Consider the following 14,318-nt stretch of genomic DNA (forward strand, 5'->3'; position numbering starts at 1 on the left):
TCCTTGTTGAACGTCCAGATGAAGCATTGTAGTGTTTATAACGGTCAGTTACTATGGTTACCACTGATGCCATGAATCTGCATCGTATCGTCAGATCTGAACTGCTAAGACTGAACGAGAAAATAGATATAAAATAAACATAGTAGTGAATTTAGTTGGTATGATTATTAGAGTGCAAAGTATGAGGTGTGTAACTTTCTTCTGCATGGCTCCACCTCGTCTGTCCCTGTGTGTGTGTGTGTGTGTGTGTGTGTGTGTGTGTGTGTGTGTGTGTGTGTGTGTGTGTGTGTTTAGTTTACGTTGTAGTTGGTGTCATGTAATATTTACTGAATGTTTCGTGTGTTTTGTTCATGGTAATAAATCAATGACAAAATATTTAATTATATTAGAAAAATGTAAAGAAAAAAGTTCATTGTAGATCTTCATTATATAGAGACACACAATTTGTTTCCCGTTCGCCAAATTATTTATTGTTTAGATATAAATGCAATCATGATCTGGGGAGTAACACATCATTGCCATCCTCTGCCTCTCATCAGCCTCACAGACGGTTCCTGGAGATGCTGCTGGTTCTCCTGCTGGTTGTTTCCCAGCTGCCCTCCTGGCATCTTCATCATCTTCATCATCATCTGGCTCCTGTAGATCACCGCTGCTCATGCAGATGTTGTGGAGGATGGTGGACGTACTTCACCTCCTTCCAGAGCCTTTAGGAAGACGGACCTCCACCTGGTCTCTAGGATCCTGAAAGACGGACCTCCACCTGGTCTCTAGGATCCTGAAAGACCTCTCCACACACACCTGGCTTCTGACAGGCAGCAGGTGAAGCGAGCTTGCAGGTGGATTCAGACAGGCTGCCTGAGGAGCATCATGAGGAAGATGGACTGCAACAAGCAGGAGGAGATTCAATAAAATGTTTCTATAACAACTTTGCTGCGTCCCTGTGTCTGAGCATCTTCTTTACAGCATTACATTCCCTACATTATCATTTATAATCCGTTTCCTGTTGCCAAATGTGCACAGCATCAGAGTAAACACCAGTTAAAACACATGTGTTTAATGTAAAGGACATTTTTTCTATTGAAAATATCTTTGCATATTTAAAAGCTGTTTTATTAGTGTTTTGATTTGCACTTTATTGTACTAATAAGCATGAGGGAGACATGCAGAGACACATGACAGTCTGATGTTACTTTATATAGTTAACAACTGAGATAGATCACTAGATCACTGAATCTGTTAACAGTGATATTTCCCTTCTTTGGTGGTGATGATGCAGATGTGTGTGAAGACCTGCTCATACACTGTACATTGCACTTCTCCCTCTTTTCTCAACTGGCACAAAGTGTGGCAGAAATACCAGCTGAAAGCCGCGTGTCCTTTAGATAAAATGCTGTTTTACAGTCTGTGTAGTTTTTCCATACGTAGAAGTCACTTGCTTTAGACTGCCAGAGGAATTCCTGCAGTGCGGTAGTGTAATTTGCTTATAGATGACACCTACTGCTCAGTATGTGGACGGCTACAAGTCCAGGTTGCTACAGTTTCTAGTCACACAATAACAGATGCGTCAAACATTGTTGGCCTATTTCTGCTATCATCTAATAAACCTCTGAATGAAACGTTTGTGTCTTTAGACCTCACTCAGGATTTTTCTGTCCTTGATTGATCAGATTTATTAGAAAATCTCATTAAACATAACTTTTTTTTAGTTTAATTTGTTTCACGGCCTGGTTTTGATGCCTCTCCATCTCAACAGCAGCGCAAATGATGCCAAAAGACTTTTTGCTGTAAAATATGTCAATTTGAACAACCATGTCTGGAAATAAGGAGGGGAAAAAAAAGTAATTAGTAATTAACAAGTCGGAGTAAATGAAGACAAGGTGACAGACTAAAGGCAACAGAGCTTCCATCTTTTAGAACAAACTGAATGAAAGTGTCATGACTTCGATGGTATCTGTGACACGTGGACCCAAATGGAGGTTAATGAGGCAGGAGGCGAGCAGGTGCAAGAATCCGAGGTTTGATCAAACATAGGACACGTGACTCGGAACAGGGCATGCAAACATGACCACCGATCTGGCAAGAAGAACCTGAAACAAAGGGGTGTCAGAAGACTGAGTGTAGGAGCCATAAATATAGTTTAGACAGGGAATTGTCACTGGGTGGATGGTTAGCGTTACATGGTTGTCATGGTGATGTGGTCGTGAATCGGCATAAGTCTGAACAGTTTAAAAGCCGTTTTCAGCCAGTCATTTGGGTTTTGCTGGAGAGGAGGGCTGGGTAGCTGTAGATTTTGTTGACCGCCATAGTGCATGAATATCCTACTTCACATATAGTCACATATTATACTATGTGGATTGCGTCTCGAGGCGAGGGCTGCACAGTGGCATTGTGGTCAGCACTGTGGCCTCACCGCAAGAAGGTTCAATCCTTGGCTGGAGTGGGGGTTTGGACAGTGGCCTTTCTGAGTTTGCGTGTTCTCCGGGTACTCCGGCTTCCTCCCACTATTCAAAGACAAGCATGTTAGATTGATTGGTTACTCTAAATTACCCATAGGAGTGAGTTGTTGTTGTTTGTCTCCGTGAGGCCCTGCGATGGACTGGCAAGCTGTCCAGGGTGTACCCTGCCTTTTGCCCAAAGACTGCTGGTATAGGCTCCAGATTCCCTGCAACCCTTCATTGGACAAAGTAGTTAGGACAACCGCTCACACTCATGGGCAATTTAGAGTAACCAATTAACCAAACATGTATGTCTTTGGATGGTGGCAGGCAGCTGGAGCACCTGTAGAGAACCCATGCATACATGGGGAGAACATGCAAACTCCACACAGCCACTGTCCAAGCCTTTCCCAGCCGAGGATCAAACCAGCAACCTTCCTGCTCTGAGGCCACAGTGCTAACCACTATGCCACCCTGCAGCCTTGTATGAATGACATGAATGCATGAAATTACATCTCACCCAGAACCTCAGGCAGTGGATGTACCCCAGTTCATAAAGAAATGAGCCTACCAAACATGTGGCCTATGTGCATCTTTGGAAGAAGCCAACAGCGCATCAAGCAAATAGACTGGACCCAGTCGTTGCCTCAGGGTTTGGGTTAGGGTTACTGTGGAAGTCACTACACTGAGGACAACTAGAAGATAACAAGAAGTGAGTTAACTAAAGATCAAACTAGGAAAGGCAAATAGTATTTTAAAAAAGGAGAAAAAACTACAAAATAAGACCGAATGTGAGAAATAAACATGAGAAGATGCTTAAAACGCAGCGACTACGACATAAAGCTCTGAGCTACAGATGGAGATCTGTGGTGATATTTGTATGCACGTTTTATTTCCTAGAACCAGACGTAGAACTGAACTTTTCCTGGCATAGATGTTGGAAACATTCCTCAGAGATTTTCCTCCATGTTGACATGATGACATCACACCGTTGCTGCAGGTTTGTCATTACAGCACCTGAATCGTTGAGACACTGCAGGATGGATCCGGTCTTTTGAACTCTGACCCTACAACCTTGTAGCCGAAATGGAGACTCGTCATTCCAGGCAAAGTTGTCCAGTTTTGGCGAGTCTCTGTGGGATCATTTACATGTTTCCCCTCTTTCTACAGGTCTTCCTGGATAAAACCTGCTGGACATGTTGGTCTGTCGTTCCTGTCTTCTCCACTCCAACCAGTCGAGGCAGATGGCTGCCCTCCCTGATCCAGGTTCTGCTTGAGCTTTTCCTTCCCACTGTCGCCTCCTGCAGCTCAGGATGGGGGATCAGATCCTGTTGGTTTCTATTAGCTCGGCTATTTATTATGTATTAACTTGAACTGATGTGTCTGTAACGTGTCTTGATGTGATGTTGTTGTGAAGCGGCACTATATAAAAAAAGCTGCATTGAATTGAATTGTAGCCTCAGTCTCCTGTTTTTAGCTGACATGAGTGGCAAAAGGTTAAGTTACTTAAATTCCTTTTTTCTGATGCTCAGTTTTAAGTCATTTTGTCTCCATGCGTCATCATGTTGTGTCTGATTGACGTTTGTGTGAACAATCCGTTGGGCTGAATAAAGTGTTGTCTCTTTGAATGCAATGTTTTTACTGTATTTATATTGATGAACTGATTATTTAACAACGCCCAACCCCTGAGAAGTGAGCGTGTGCTCATGTAGGTTCTGAAGGAAGCAGCATGTTTCGGATTAGTGGGGGTGGGGGCTGTGTTTACCACCGCGTTGCATCAGCTCTACTTTTATTAACATTGTGGATTCAGGAAGTGAGGAAACAGTTTTACAAACTAAATGTTTTTCTGTTCTCTCTCTCTGTCTGGACTGAGGTCTGTCTGCAGGTCGTTTTGGCTCCTGGGCTCGTCATCCATGAGGTGGTTTGACATGAAACTTCTCTTAATAAATGGTTTGCAGGATTTATGGTCTAAAAACACATCATGAATGCACCTCTGGATGACCATAAGGTTGAAATTTTGCCGTCTCTTCAGCCCTGAGGACGCAGACGGAGTCCAGGTTGAAACTGCTAACCAGAGGAAGACTTGCATCACAGCATGGAAGCCCTGACTCGGTTATGTCACCATTCACGCCTGACTTCAGCTTTACTCGAGTCTGACCAAAGCTCAGAGCCGCCACAGAGAAATGAAAGCGAGTCTCTCATTGTGTCCACCGCAGTCCTCAGTCACAAGCTGATCGTTAAGAAGGGAGGTGTGTCTTTTCCTGCTTTTTTTCCTTGCCTGTGAACACATCGGGTTTGTAAGCCAACTCTCTGGTCAACCAACATTACCAGCTTCCCACAGCGGATTCCTCTTCCTTCCCACAAAGTCCCAAACAGGAGCACTGAGGAGGAAAAGAAGACAACAAACGTGGTCATGACGTGTCCCCCTGGACTGCTAAGAGGAGGGTGGACGGGACGTTGAGCTCCATGATGTCTCAGACAAACTTCTCTTTGCTTCAGTTGCTGCTGCTGCTGACATCGTCGCTGGATTTCACACTGATCATTTTTCCTCTGTTGGCCTCCTGTCACACGTCAAATGACGCAAAAGCGAAGAACTTAACTCCAAAATGAGATTAACAGACTTAAATAGTTATGGTGAATACTTCCAGAGCTGTTTTATTGAAGTTTTATTGTTTTGTTTCAATAAAGTTCTGTATTTTCTGTTTTGAAGACATTTTGCAGCCTCTTCCTTTTGGTTGTCAGAGGTTGTTTTTTTCTTAGTTGTACAGCAGTCATTTTTGCAAAATAACACGATCATCAATCATCCAAGATGAAAAAAAATGTTGTGAAGATATGAAAAAAAAAAACTAAAAGTTTTAAACAGAATTTAAAATAATAAACTAAAAAAGGTGTAATTCTAGATATGTTTTTACTTTCATTTATGAAAGATGTCAAATTTGCTAATATTTGTTCATATTTCTTAATAAATGTTTGGAAATAACCCTCTAAAACTCAGCCTAAAAACGACTGGAGAAACTTTTAAAATCTTTTTAAGTCTTTATTTGACCCTTTAACAAATTCTGAACAAAGATTCACAATTTCATTTTTAGTATTTTTACACATTAATAACCATGCAATACCGATCAAAATGATAGTAGTGTATCCTTTGCTTTCTGGTACCACCAGGGTGGAGGAGACCAGTACGTTATGGTACACAGCACGGATTTAAGGAAAGTTTCTACCATAAAGTGATGCTGAATGTCTCAGAAACTTTATCAAACATGATACGTTTGGCTTTGTCTCTGTCTTTGTCTGCAACACACACCAAAAACACACTTTAGGGGGAAGAGTATACCTGCTTTCATCACACATTCACATTCACAGCTGGCTCCACCGTAAACACAAATCTGGATTTACACTCCTGTGGCTTCTGCATAAGGTCTGGTATCGCGGTCGAAGGGTCCACGGAAGCTCAATGTGCACCGCTTCCAGACCTGACGTGCACCCATGCGTGCAGCATAGTTACGTAAAACTACTCCCTCATGATTGGTCAGTTTGTTTCTGTGTTTCCAGACTCTTCATCGTTAATGCCTACATCACAAAGGTGGTCCGAAAAGTTGATTTGCACGGTACTTTCCCACTGAACGCGGATCATTTTTTAAATTGTGGTAAATTGGCTCATAGAGAAGCAGATTTGAAGACGCTGAAGAAAAGAGAGTCTAACCTGCCCAAGAATCTTCTGAAACAACAACTCAACCAGAAAATGTCACAAAGCAGGGAGACAGATCTAGCGCTGGCCATTTTCAGGGGAATTTTAAAGATCCTTCTTTGCTACTTCAGAAGATGAATGATGACGGTCTGTGTCCCATTTTACATTTCTGCATACATACACCTATTTCCACAGTAATGAGCCGGTCATCAGGACCTTCCAGACTTTCAAGGGTGCGGTCAAACACCCCTCGGCAGGGGTGACGTCAAATACCTACAGCTCTCTTCCACCCTCATTCTGACAACATGCTTCTGTCATGTTTGTCTCATGGAGCGTCTGGTACAACCGCAGGTGGACTTGTACAGAAAAAAAAAAACAAAAACCGTCGCTGTCATTTTGGCTCATTTGACCCCCCATTCACATGGAATGACAGGCCATCTGACATACCAGGCCTTTTCTTGGTGGCCTGATGTGCTATTATCAGTCTGAGTCTCACTTGTTCATAAAATCTCAGCCGATAACTGGTGCAAACTGGTGCAAACTTATTCCCCATTTCCCTGACTTTTCTCCTCTCTGACTAGATTGGTCAAACATGCAACAACTCTGCATTATTCTAATTTTCCTGGTAAGATGAATCTCCACGGCGATTTCAATGGACATCCAAGCATTTTGACCCCCTTTGGTAGTTTGTAGCATAAACATGCATCAATTACGAAGATTGTCTATTAGTGCGGTAACTGTGGAAGAAAAAGGGAGGCAGGTTGGGAGCAGAGAGGAGAATAAAGATCAACAAGACTGTAAGACTCAGCCAGAGATACCTGCTCGGGAACAAAAAAGAAACAAGTGTTGTTGCTAGCAACAGTCAGAGAGCGCAGACCTCCACCGTTTATCTTTGTAAAAGATGGTGGGAATTATTTTTGGGTTACAAGCGCTAATGGTAAAATTATCACTTTCTCCTCCCAAGATCTAATCACTTGTTCCATTTCATCAAAATTCCTCCACAACTTTCTGAGTTATGTTGCTCACAGAAGGACAGACGCTGTAACGGCCGCCTTGGCAGCATCAGATCTTCACAGAACTGTCCATATTGATGACGACTCAACGCTGATAAAAATCCGGATGGTTCTTACCATTAGTCCGCGTACACCAGTGTAATTTGTAGGTGTACTCATTCATTCATTATCCGTACTGCTTAGTCCGATGAAGGGTCACGGGGAAGCTGGAGCCTATCCCAGCAGCCTTTGGGCGACAGGCAGGGTACACCCTGGACAGTTTGCCAGTCCATTGCAAGGCCACACAGAGACAAACAACCACTCACACTCACACCTAGGGCCAATTTAGAGTATCCAATTAACCTAAGATGCATGCTTTTGGATGGTGAGAGGAAGCCGAAGTACCCGGAGAGAACCCATGCATACATGCAAACTCCACACAGAAAGGCCACTGTCCTAACTTCACCCCGGCCAATAAACCAGTAACCTTATTTCTGTGAGGCTAACCACTATTCCACCATGCAGCCCCATGTAGGTGTACTATTTGTTCTAAAACAATCTGGAGTACTGATTGGTCAGGCAGAAAGCACATCGTCTCCATATGATGATCCATCCCAGATGCCTCTGAGTCCAGAGAAAAAGCTCAACATTAGTATTTCATTTTGCATCCTCACACACAGATATTCTTCCATGTAGCTTAAATGGTTCGGTGATACCATGAAATATTACTTTGAATTACTAGATATATGCAAATCCACTTGGACAGGGGTGTCCAGCTTCGGTCCTCGAGGGACACTATCCAGCAGACTTTCCATAAATTCCTGTTCCAACACAGCAGATCTAAATTAATCAGTCCCAGAGCAGAACTTCATAGGCTGTTGGATCCATATGATGTGAGTCAGGTGTGTTGGAACAGGAATACATTGAAAACCTACAGGACAGCATACCTCGAGGCCTGACTTTGGACACCCCTGCCCTTAGAGATGTAAAGGAGATCTTCTATGTTTTCCTGCTTAGTGGATGCTAACCTGTTGATATGCATTTGAAATGACATCATTTAGTTTATATTACATTAACTTTAAAACGCCTTCATCCAGATGTGTTTTTGGGATTTATTGCTGGCTGGAAATGCAGTGACAGAGTGAAGTTTCTTTAGATTTTTTTTCCCAACGTTTCTGCTTTATCAGATTTAAGCAGGATGCTGTTAAAACGTTTATATTCCGCTGAGTTTCTGTCATCTTGTAGGCTTGTTGTTCAGAGTTTGGTTTAGTTGCTGCTCATCTACAACCAGTCCTCCCAGCTGCACCAGTCTTCTTCTGCAGCTTCTCTTTGCTACATTTCTCCATCAGCTTATTCTCTCTGGAGCCCAGTGAAACCTCCATGGTCCTCAACTCGAGACTTGTGAACATACCCCTACTCCCTACCCCCCGCCCCAAAAACACACATCTGGTCCTGGGAGCCCCCGGGCCTCCTTAAGCAACCCCTCCCAGACATGAACTTGGCCTACCTAAATGTTTTTGTTCATGCAGTCGTTCATACAGAGAAGGGGGGGAGGGGATTGAGGGGGTTGGAGAAAGAACGAGAAGGAATTTCAACAAACTGGCTTTTATTGACACAATTGAAAACATCAACATTAGAAATTTAGGGGAGGCAGAAAAGAGGGAACAGCAAGAAACTGTGAAGCTGGAAGAGCGAAGCAGCGTAAGGGAGTGGCGTCATTACATCATCCCAACATCGGCGAACTCACACCAACATCAGCAGGGTCATCCAGCTGGGAGTTAGTATCTGCTGTGTGGTCCAATCAACCAGTTAGTCTGCATAAACCAGACTGGGTAAAACTAGTTAAGTCTGTTTTCTGCCAAAAACCTTTACAGTCAATCGTCCAACAGTCAGTCAGACAGTCAATCACATGGAAGCAATTGATTAAAAACAGCTGTCCTCACCCATTCCCTCTTCCTCCTCCCCCTCCTCCTCCTCCTTCGCCTCTACCAGCTCCAAAGATGACTGAGTTCATTGTTTGAGCAGCCCAGCCCACTTTCTGTACAGAGCTCCATATTTACCTCCATTACTTTGTCCCCTCATGCTTCTCTTCTTTCTCCTCTCCTTCTCTTCCTCCAAATCCTCCTCCTCCTCCTTCTACTTCTCTTCTGTCTCACTCATGTCTGGGTCTTTTCATTCTTTACATAAAAATGACTGATGCTCCAAATCCAGCATGACTTTGTGAAGGGAAGAGTTGAAACATCCACTAAAAATAAAACTTATTTTGTGTTTTTATTGTGTTTAAAAGCTGGAAACGGTTAAAGTGTGTCAAACCGTTTTGATTTTTTAACAGTTTAATAAAACTACAGAAGCATCTGAAGCAGAAAAACTCCTTTATTTCCTTTTTTTTTTTTTATCATGCTTGGGCCTCAAATTGCAATTCCTTTTTCTTACAACAGCTGTTCATAACTCTGTTCCTAAAGTTGTACTTCATGTAGAATCACTTTAAGGTAAAGTATCCTAAGTAGCCACTAACCAACCAACATCATCATCTTTTTTTTTCTATAAAGTCCATTTATTCATTTTCTCCGCGGTATTTAAACCCTTTACTTCCTGACACCATAAATAATGGGTAGAAAATCATGTCTTTTTAATCTGAAAACTTTGATTGGCTCTTAAAACAACTGTAAATGCATTTATGTTTAATATATGACCTTGTGATTATTTCGGATTTATTGCAGTGCAATAAGTATCCACCAGGGGGCAGAAACAAGTATCAAATCATACACAAAAGGGTTCAGAGCAAAGTTTTTACCATGTGGTGATGCATTAGGTCTCACATACAGTATTGTATTCAATACATTATGCATTAAAGTAGAACTAACTAGATTTACTTTAAAAATGACTCCTTTTGATAGCAGTAACATTTATACCAGGCATTAATAGAGCCATTGTTGTCCAGCAACATCACAAGACGGAGAAACCTCTCCTCACAGCTTTTCTTTTTTCCATCATACTGCATCACTTTGCTTTATGGTACAAAGTCACGTGCCAGCAACTGCATAACAACACACAGCTGTTTGGAAAGAATGTGGCTGAATTAAAGAAATGAAAAAGGATATTGACAGAGAGAAAGTGACAAAGCACGATATAAGATTAATCGATATCATGCTGACTTTTACTGGCTTGAGAGAGCTCAGAGTAGAGGTAGGATGCAGGATGGATGCCATATTAGTCGTTGTTTGGGGTTACATACAAGCTAGATGTTATATTAGACTGATATTGGGTAATATACACTGTATATTCAGGAAAACAAATACTTAATCCAAAAAGTAATTGGTAATTCATTTTATTTATCACACATTTAACTTTACTCTTCAATTAAGGCTACTATTCAAAATAAATTAAGGAATTTCACACCTGAGCACAAAAAAGGCACATTTGTTAAACATCTCAACTCACACAAATTATTATAGATAATACAATACAATACAAACTTTTAACAGCATTCCTCCATCTCACTTGGCTTTTTTTTGTTTCCTGACAGGAAGACAAAAAAAACTGGACGAGGCACCTGATGACCTGATTAGGAAGGACTCACAACCCTTTTCAATCGTTATGATGGTTTCAGGAATTTTGTAAAGAAACTTGACCCCCATTACCTTCTCCCATAAAAAAAAATGCACTGAAATGTTGCTGAAGTCCATCCTTCCATACTGACATCACTATAAACTAACAAAAATAGTTACAACAGACCAAACAACTCACCAGACGTGAAAAGGATCCTGTTTATTTGTTCAACATTTACAAATCATGTTTCTTTTGGCCACTAGGTGTCACTGTGGTCATTTGCTCCGAACATGCCAAAAGATAATTTTTTTTATTGGAACAATCTCTTTCATTCATTCATTCATTCATTATCTGAACCGCTTAATCCGTTCAAGGGCCACGGGGGAGCTGGACCCTATCCCAGAAGCCTTCAGCCGAGAGGTGGGGTACACCTTGGACAGGTCGGCGGTCCATCGCAGGAACAATCGCTTCAAACAATTCAATCTCACAAACATCCATTTCTGCCATTACTACCTGACGGTCTCCAGTTTGAGTCCTGCTTCCCGATACTGCTGCAGCGCCAAAAGGGCTACAGTTCTCTGAGGTCTCAAGCCCGGGTGAAGCAGAGGGTTGCGTCTCGAAGGGCATCCACCGTAAAACATGTGCCAATTCCCCTGTGTGATGATTCGCTGTGGTGACCCCTTCAGAGGGATAAGCCAAAAGGGAACAACAACAACTGGGCTCATAAAATTATTATCTATAAAGGCTGGCCCAGAAGCATAAAGAACCAGTTAAAATACTACAAACTCCAAACTGCACTCGGATGTATGGTATCTGATTTTGTCAGTCGTGGCTTTATGAGCAAACTTCCTCCATCTCTGGGTTTATAAATTCAGTCTTATGCCTCGGTAATCTGAAGTCAAATTTAAGATAGCCTCTGAAACTGACCAAACAAAACCATGATTTCTGTGCACATCATCTCAATGCAATCCACCTGCAGCGTCAGCGTTAAGGTCATGTGATCACGGCCATGTCTCTAGTGCCTGCTGCATATTTGTCCAAAAAATTCAATATACTTTAAGAAGAGGATTTTGACAGTTTTGGAGGCTAGAAATATAAGTTTGAACTACTGGGCAACCCCTTTGCAGGATATGAAGAAAGAGACTGCCTCTATGGTCACCTATGGTCATGAGCTGTGGGTCGTGACCGAAAGAACGAGATCTCGTATACAGGCGACTGAAATGAGTTTTCTCCGCAGAGTGGCCGGGCTCACCCTTAGAGATAGGGTGAGGAGCTCGGTCATCCGGGAGGGGCTCAGAGTAGAGCCGCTGCTCCTCCGCATCGAGAGGAACCAGTTGAGGTGGCCCGGGCATCTGGTCAGGATGCCTCCTGGACGCCTCCCTGGTGAGGTGTTCCAGGCACGTCCCTCTGGGAGGAGACCCCGGGGAAGACCCAGGACACGCTGGAGGGATTATATCTCTCGGCTGGCCTGGGAACGCCTCGGGATCCCCCCCGCAGAGTTGGCAAATGTGGCTGGGGAGAGGGAAGTCTGGGCTTCCCTGCTTAGGCTGCTGCCTCCGCGACCCGACCTCGGATAAGCGGCAGAAGATGAAGATGAAGACTGCCTCTATGGATGCTGCATGTTTTACCCCCAACAAGCAGCTCAAATACTGTCTGTGAATGGCAGCACATACCTGTGGCGATCAATGATGGTTAAGCTTGTTATATACTCCAACAGAAGCGAGAAGCAGCAACTATTTACGTATTTCATTAGGTTTTGTTTCAACGTAAAACTCCCTTTTCCGTTTTTCAGGCTTCAGTTGAGTGAAACAGTCAAAAGTAGTTCATGGTTGTTTCTTGGGCCACAAAAACCGACGTGATTGGTCAACTGTTTGTCACACAGAACAGCAACCTACCAGCCGGCATACTGTGTGACAATTAAAAAGGACTTTCAAAAACTCTTTCAAAAGATAGTCGGGAAGAGTTAAAATGTCTCAAAATACACTTTGCTGTTGTTTCACTGATGAAATTCCTTAATTTCTGATATATCTGCTACTAGTAGCATGTATGCTAACAAAAACACAAACACAAACGTGTAGCTTGGAGCAGGCAACATGGTTTCTCTTTTTCGATCTAGCTCTTAAGATAATGTCAGAACCCAGTATGTAACCTCGACTTTCCATCTCTTTTTAGGTTAAAATCTTTCAAATGTGACTCTAATGACCTCTGCTTTCTAGCAGAAGCATCAACAGAAGAATCTCACAGCTAGTTGTAGCTTCTAGCTTTGAACCTGCAACACTTTGTAGATGTAGAAGTTACAGCTTCACCGCCCTTTCTAATCTTTTATCCTATATGATAGAGCTAGAATATGAGCCTCCAATTAAACATCTAAGAAAATCTTTCAAGATTTTACAAATATATATAAATCAGCTGTTTGGAAAATCTGCAACAAAATCCAATTAAAACAACTAAATATAAGTAGTTGCTGCAGAATTATGAAACAAAGCAAATAATCTTCCTCTTAAATCCTTTCAATTATGTCCTGTAAAGAAAGAGCAGCCAGAGCCATTATATGTTCTTTTCTAAAAATCACAAAATACAGGCAGCCCACGCGAGAAAAGGACATTTTTAAGTCCGGTTTTCATCATAAATTCAAAAACACATACATTATTTAAAAGTTTATTTCAAATGCCGAACACCAAGTTGAGGCTCAGAGAATCCTGCTGCTGATTTTTTCTCTGATAGTCGTACAAAATATAAATAAATGAAACATATCTTAAATAATCTATATCCTTTACACAGACTGAGCCTAAAAAATCCGATAAAGTCTATTTACTTGTCCATAGAAGCTGCATCAGTGTGTAGATACAGACCTTATCAGCATGTATTTCAGACTCCCTGTTAGTTTTTCTCAGTATTTCTTTCTTGTGTTTAATTCTGTTTATCAGATAGTTTAACATGTTAGCTTTAACTTCCCTGATTGCATATTTTTCTCTTTATTTTCCTCCATAGTTTACATCTCAGTCGCGCTTCTGAACATTCATCCAAGTCACTTCAAAGCTCCTGTGTTTATGTTTCTTCACCAAATGGGTTTTTTTTTCTTTCTCATCTCACACAGGGATGCAGAACAGGACTGGAACAAAGAAAAGCATGTGTCTGGCAAGCTTCAAGTGTTTAAAAACGGAGTATGAGTGGGTGTGATTCATCATTACAGCTGCTCCTGGATCTGTACAATTTTTCAGATGACAGCAAAAGTGACTAAATTTTATTATTTGATTTATATCATCAGTGGAAATCCAACTTAGTTATTGCTCCAACAATGGATTGACCTGTGGATGTTCCTGATTTCAAGTTTGGATTAAGAGTTTTAAACGGTTCACCTCTGTGTCTGAGGTATGGTCGTATCAGTTATTTGATTTGATATGCCTTTATTTGAGACGAAAAAATAATAATATAATTTATTAAACAGGTTAAAGAAAAGCAAAAGTTACTGTAGTCTTTTATTTTTTAAAAGGCGGCATAACTTTATCTTCCTTATAATTGTGAATTTAATTTCTCAAATGTCAGTTTAACCCTTTATAGGGCACTCATTGAAATACCTTGAAATTAGAAATTTTAACCTAAGATTGTCCTAGTATGTACAAAGACCTTCAATCTGTTGTTACATTTAAAAAA

The sequence above is a fragment of the Telmatherina bonti genome, assembly GCF_933228915.1.
Source record: "Telmatherina bonti genome assembly, chromosome: 18".
Lineage (NCBI taxonomy): Eukaryota > Metazoa > Chordata > Actinopteri > Atheriniformes > Telmatherinidae > Telmatherina > Telmatherina bonti.